This window comes from Trichosurus vulpecula, chromosome 7 (assembly GCF_011100635.1).
Source record: "Trichosurus vulpecula isolate mTriVul1 chromosome 7, mTriVul1.pri, whole genome shotgun sequence".
Taxonomy (NCBI): domain Eukaryota; kingdom Metazoa; phylum Chordata; class Mammalia; order Diprotodontia; family Phalangeridae; genus Trichosurus; species Trichosurus vulpecula.
In genome coordinates, this window is record NC_050579.1 from 196,780,688 (window position 1) to 196,787,437 (window position 6,750).

Below are 6,750 nucleotides of genomic sequence, written 5' to 3' on the forward strand. Positions count from 1 at the left end.
TAACAGTGTAATACTACTGTAGGCAATATTAATAATACAATTATAATCAATTGCATTCACAAACACAAAGCATTTAGAATCTTATGTAATATAGTAGATGGATTTCAAGAAAAAAAATTACAAGAGAAAAAAACAAAATTAAACCAAAAACGAATAATTCTACATAAGAAAACATTTCACGAATCAGAAGAAAAAAATTCAGGTGAAGAAGGAACTATCCTTTTGCTCAAAAACATAAAAATATATAAAAATTATCTTAGGAAGAGTATCTTCATTTTTGACGTAAGCCCATGAAAGTAAGCATGTGGACATAGCAGATATCCCTAGTGTGGTATTTGCTTGTATTGGCTCATAACGTTTACACTGGTAAAAATCTAGTTTATGGGTTTGAATTAGATCAGAATCCAATATTGGATTTAGCCACCAAGAGGTGGTCTATTCACGCTATTTCTCTAGTTCTGTCTATTGTCTCTGCTTGCAAGTTAGTCAACTTTTTTTTAAAAGCAAACAGGTAGTCCAAATGAGCCCAGAAAGCTTTTCCTGCAACAGAATTGTGTGCTGCATCTCTCCCTCTGTTATAATCTAGTACATGAAGAATCGATCAAATATTTAAATATGAAATCTACTATTCCTTGGAGATAGCTATTTCATTTTTGGTGCCTCTTTTAATTTCTTCCTTTGGTCCCTGATTAAAGAAAATATTCAAAGAGAGGAAAATGCAGTTCAGTGAAGTCAACCAATACATCAATCCAGTCTGACAGAATATGCAGTATTTGGTACCCCTAGCTGCCAATTCTGTAAGAAGGAAGGAAGGCTCATTTTCTCAACTCTGGTTCAGGGCCAAGTTTGATTGTTATAATTACATAGCATTTAGTTTCATTAAATTCCCTGCCCCCCCCCCAACATTGTGTATTCATTGTGTATATATTTTTTCTGGCTCTGCTTATTCCACTTTGTATCAGTTCATGTTCTTTTACTCTTCAATGAACTTTTCTTATTGTTCATGGAATAGGCTAAGGAGTGAGGGATATATTTGGAAATGAACATAACAAAAATAAAAGATAAAAAAGTCAAAAGTGGCATAGTCCTAGCTCAATAATGACTTAACACCTGTGTAGCCATGGACAAGTTGCTTAATCTTTCAGGGCCTCAGTTTACTAATCTATAAAATGAGAGATTAGGACTAGATGACCTCTGTGTCATTTATACCTCTGCTTATGATCTTATGATCTTTTTTCTCCAATACTAGTGTGCTCAGCTAAGCATGAAAAGGATTGAAAAACACTGAAGAAAAGACTGAGAATCAAGTCGATCTAACCCAGAAAAATTTGGATGCTAACATTTGTGATTAGTTATGTTGTTCTCACTCTTTGAAATGTGAATAACTATGTTTTGTCAAAAGGTAAGTACTATATAATTAATTTAAAATATCTCAGCTTAGTATTACTACTGTGTGCATCTAGCATGCTGTCCTTGAAGGGAGCAGAATTAGCATTTTTAATGGAAAGGTGACATGTCTATCACATATTGGAAATTTCAACTAGTTCATTAAATTTTGAATGGCTTCCAATTTTGATTAAGTGCTTGAAAAATTATGGCCCCAAATGGAAGCAAATAAATGGAAAATGTGTTCTTAGAAAATCCTATTAGCTCTATTGCATAAAGACTGAATATGATATAGCATCATTCACAGCATTTATGGAGTATGAATTTGTATAAAATCTTTTCTTATTGTCATAGATATACACAGAAGCTCCTCTAAGAGAAGCCAAAATCAATTATATTTCATTTACTAATTATTTGCATTGTCATTCTTTGAGAATAGATTCTTTCTAAAAGATCATTTTGTAATAAAAAGTGAATGGGGGCAAAATTGAGTAGTGGGAAAGAGTGCAAAATTATATATTCTTACCCCCCCCAAAATGTAGTTTCATTTTGAAAATTTCAAAAAAAGATATTGAAGATAATTGAGAAATTTGAAAGAAGGTTTAAACAAAACTGGAAGATTTCTTTATTTGAGAGAAGTCAGAAAAGGGAAAGAATTATCCTCAAACAGTATGTTCTCTATCCTGCCTCAGGTTATAGTTAGATTTTCATGTCAGTGGTAGACGTTTTGGTAGCTTATTACTATTTGATATCAGGGATTATTTTAACCTTGAACATGTACAGTCACAAACCTAAGGGAACTCTCGCCTTTCTCCACTGTGAGGACATTGTGGCCAAGTTATTTTCTTTTCATGTTTCCAACCTACTTCTCCGTGCATCATAAAATTTCTCTGATTGAGGCACCATTTAAATCACAAAGACTCTCTACAACTGGTCTTCAGTATTGGATCAAATGAAAATTTAAGAACTCTAAAATGATTTTATAAGTCAGTGCCTGAAAAAATCCATTCCCTGAAGCAAATTGCAACCTTAAATATCTGAGTGTTGTGGTGGTCCCCTAAATTCCTGCTGTCAACTATTATGATGTATCTCTCTACATTTTTCTGAGCTGTTCTATTACCCTCTACATGTAAAGCCTTTCTTCCATAGTAGCATCTCCTAGAGTTTGGGGTGTGCTGGCATAACCTTCAAGAGCTTAGGATGACATCCACTCCATGATGAGGTATCAGAAATACACACAACACAGAAATATATATGTATACACACACACATACAATATATGTGTGTATATACATATAAAAGAATGAAAAAGCATTTATTAAGCTCTTACTATGTGTAAGGCCCTGTGCTAATTTCTGAGTATACAAATGCAAAACGACAGTCTCTGCCCTTAAGTGTCTTAAATTAGGAGAAACTAACACATATAGGGGAATGTTTGATCTGGGAGGAGTATTTTGTTTTGGGAAATCACAGATGGTAAGGGAAACCAAACAGCAATTGATTGATATGTCCTTTCCAGGAATGGTAGAATTGCTATGCTCACTGTTTCTCAAGCAAGAAATGGAAAGGGTTAAAAGGATCGCGTTGTTGGTTCTAGGGCAAGCTAGGTATGGTGAACTCTAACCAATCAAGAAGTCACCTTCCAAGGTAGGACCTAGAAGATTGAATTAGAGGCAGAGGGTGGAACAAATTAATTGCTAATGGCAAATTAAATGCTGTTATTTTAATATTTTTGAAGTAGTTTACATTAAAAATACTAGAAATGCATTTTTTACCTTCTTATAATTTAAAAACATATTAAAGAGCATTTCTTAAACTCATCTTGGAATTTTTCTTTGAATTAAGATTCTACTCAGAAAATATCAACCTCAAAACTAAAAATTCGTAAGCTGAAAGCAACTAGAAGCTAAAAGATCCAGTCATACTTGGTTTGGAGTTTACCTAGGAGTAAGTTGGAATTCATTGACAGATTCTGGACCTGACCAAATCATGCTGGATAGTATTGGAGTATAGGGGAGAAGATACTAAATAGATCTAATCCAATTCTACAATTATGGAATACTTGCTATATACCTAATTATAGTTTGCTATAATATGGATACCAATAGAAATGAAAGATAGTCTGTACTCTTGAGGAGCTCACATTCTGTTTGGGGAGACAACACACATGGATGGCTTCATTGGCAAATCAGAAGGAAAGGCCCTGTCCATGGTCCTTAGGACACAGTGGCAAAGCAGATGGCAATGCATCTCCTTTAGTGTCATTTTCACTGATAAAATCATATATGTTTCTGATTCTGAACCATTTAACAGCTCCAAGGACTTTGGTGGCAAGAAATTTCTTTTCTGGGTCTCTAAGGAGCTGTGGTTGCTGAAGAGGCAGGGGCTTCAGTACTCACAGAAACAGTGGCCATATTGCATCTGCTAGATATGGATCTCCATAGCAGTTGTTTCCAGAGATTATGGCTGTGGGGACTAGGCAGGAAGCAGGACTATTGGCTTGGGAGTACTGTCATTCTTAGGGCTCTTGGGTTTACTTACGTAATGATAGCAGTTGGCTAGTTTTGGTGTTGGCAAGGAAAGTAGATTCTTTCTCTAAAGGACTTGCTTCCCTTAATGATAGCTCAATTGGGGACACATTGATATTCTTAAAGTCACAGTTCCCCTCAGGACTCTTGAATTCAGGGTCCCAGGATGAATATATTGATGTCTGAGGGAAAGTGGTGACTGAGTTAGTAGCAGTGGTTTTTCTCGCTTGGCACATGTTGCCTCCTGTCTCTCCTTCAGAATGCCTTTCACCTTCAGATAAACTGATTTTTATTGCATTTTGAGTGAATATTGTCATAATAAATGGACCACCCAAGGGAGGGAACAACAAAAGGGAACCTGAGACCAATTGCTTTACACTTAACTACTAGCCTATATTAAGCTCCCTGACTGACCGAACAAAGAGAGGCTTCATAAATGAAACAAATCAGCACATAGACTATGTCTGAGAATGCATGTGTCGTTCTGCACCTCTGGTCCAATCCCTCTCTGCCAAAAAGGTGAAAGGTATCAATTTTTTGAGGTCATTTTTGTTCATTGCTTTGATCAGAGTTTTGAGGTCTTTCAAAATTGTTTTCTTTCACATTGTTTTTTTAAACATTTGATTAATTTATTTATTTTTAGATTTCAACATTCATTTCCACAAAATTTTGAGTTCCAAATTTTCCCCCTCTCTCTCCCCTACCCCCAGCCCAAGGTGGCATGCATTCTGATTACCCCTTCCCCCAGTCTGCCCTCCCTTCTATCACCCCTCCCCTCTTTGTCCCCTTCCCTCTTACTTTCTTGTAGGGCAAGATAGATTTCTATACCCCAATGCCTGTATATCTTATTTCCCAGTTACATGTAAAAACAATTTTTAACATTTGTTTTTAAAACTTTGAGTTCCAGATTCTCTCCCTTCTTCTTCCCCACCCACCCTCATTGAGAAGGCAAGCAATTTAATACAGGTTATACATGTGTAATTATGCAAAACATTCAATAATAGTCATATCGTGAAAGACTAACTATATTTCCCTCCATCCTATGCCACCCCCCATTTATTTTATTTTCTCCTTTGACCCTGTCCCTTTTCAAAAGTATTTGCTTCTGACTACCCCCTTCCCCAATCTGCCCTCCTTTCTATCATCCCCTCCTCTTATCCCTTTCACCCTTACTTTCCTGTAGGGTAAGATAACCAATGAAGTGTGTATGTTATTCCCACCTTAAGCCACGAGAGTAAGGTTGACTCATTCCCTTTCACCTCCCCCTTCTCCTCCATTGTAACAGCTTTTTCTTCCCTCTTTTATGTGAGATAATTTACCCTATTCTATCTCTCTCTTTCTCCTCTCAATATAAAAAGATATGGAACACTTCATGAATTTGCGTGTCACCCTTATGCAGGGGCCATGCTAATCTCTGTATCGTTCCAATTTTAGTATATGTGTTGCTGAAGCAAGCACTTTTCATATTTTTATTACCTTCCTCCTTCCCTCCCTCCCTTACTCCCTCCCTTCCTCCCTTCCTTCCTCCCTCCCTTTCTTCCTTCCTTCCTTCCTTCCTTCCTTCCTTCTTTCTTTTTTGATGGATACCTATTTTGTTTTCAGTTCTATGCTGCAACAAAAATAGTCCTATAAATATGGATCCATTACCCCTGTCCTTGACCTTCTTGGAGTATATGACCGATAGTAGGATTAAAAGGTGAAAGGGTGTGTGTGTGAAGATTTCTTGAGTATAGCTCCAAATTGTTTTTCTGTATGGTTGAACCAATTCATAGGTCCACTAACCATGCATTAGTGTGTCTGTCCTTCCATAACAACTATTGTACACTTCTGTAATCTTTTCCCAACCTGACAAGTATAAAGTAGAAGCTTAAAGTTGTTTTAATGGGTATTTATCTAATTATTAGTGTTTTGTAACATTTCTTCATTTGGAATTGCCTATTTATATCTTGAAGAATCCATGGGGAATGCCTTTTTCTTATATAATTATTTGAATTCTTTATATATTTGAGTGAGATTTTACTGCAATAGTAATTCATTTTGATGATTGTTAAGTCACTCTGTAGTATTTTTCAATTCTTTAGAAATGATGCAGTCATTTCAGATAAAATTCTCCTTATGAAATGTGTGCACTTGGTTCTTATCTAGGATTTGGAAAGATAGCATAAAGTAAGTCATCAGCAAAAAGAAGTATAATGAGTTTATAATAAGCTCATTTACTTTTGATCAAAATTTGTAAATTGAAATACTCTTATTTCATATTCTTCAGATCAATACAAGCCTTTTAAGAAATCTTGGTTGGAATCTGTAAGTACCTCACTTGTGCTCTGTACCCTCAAAAATCAGATCAGCATAATTTAAAAAAAGGATGAATTCTTAATGGATACTGATTTTAGAGAGTATTACCACAATGAGCTGAACATGTTCAAATTGGATGCTGTTATTAGCATTTACTTTAGTTCTGAAGCATTATCTAAGAGTACATTGAATCATAGAGACAATTTATGACCTCTTCTTGGACTACTACTACTACTACTAATTAGCATTTATATAGCTCTCTAAAGTTTTGCAAAGCTCTTTACATGTTATCTCTTTTGATATTGTCATTAATGTTTTCTCTGTTTACATTTCCCCATTTGAACCCAAAACATTAAAATAAAAATTTCCTCCTCAAATGTGCACAAGTCTTTTATAATGCATTTAATTCTATTTTGCATAGAATATAGAATAGGCCCTTAAAAATGTTGGATTGGATGTTAGCAAGTGGAAAAAAGTTACCCTCAGTTCAATAGATTAATTCAGTTCAGTGTCAAAGGCAAAAAAACCCAGACTTTCCCTC

The 6,750-nt window shown here is 35.4% G+C and overlaps 1 non-coding gene across 1 annotated transcript; it reads right to left on the reverse strand.

The window, feature by feature from the left end:
- Positions 1-5,268: 5,268 nt before the first annotated feature.
- On the reverse strand, positions 5,269-5,372 carry LOC118858902. Its single transcript, XR_005011019.1, has one exon. It is a non-coding gene; the product is annotated as a U6 spliceosomal RNA (small nuclear RNA).
- Between the last annotated feature and the right edge of the window lie 1,378 nt (positions 5,373-6,750).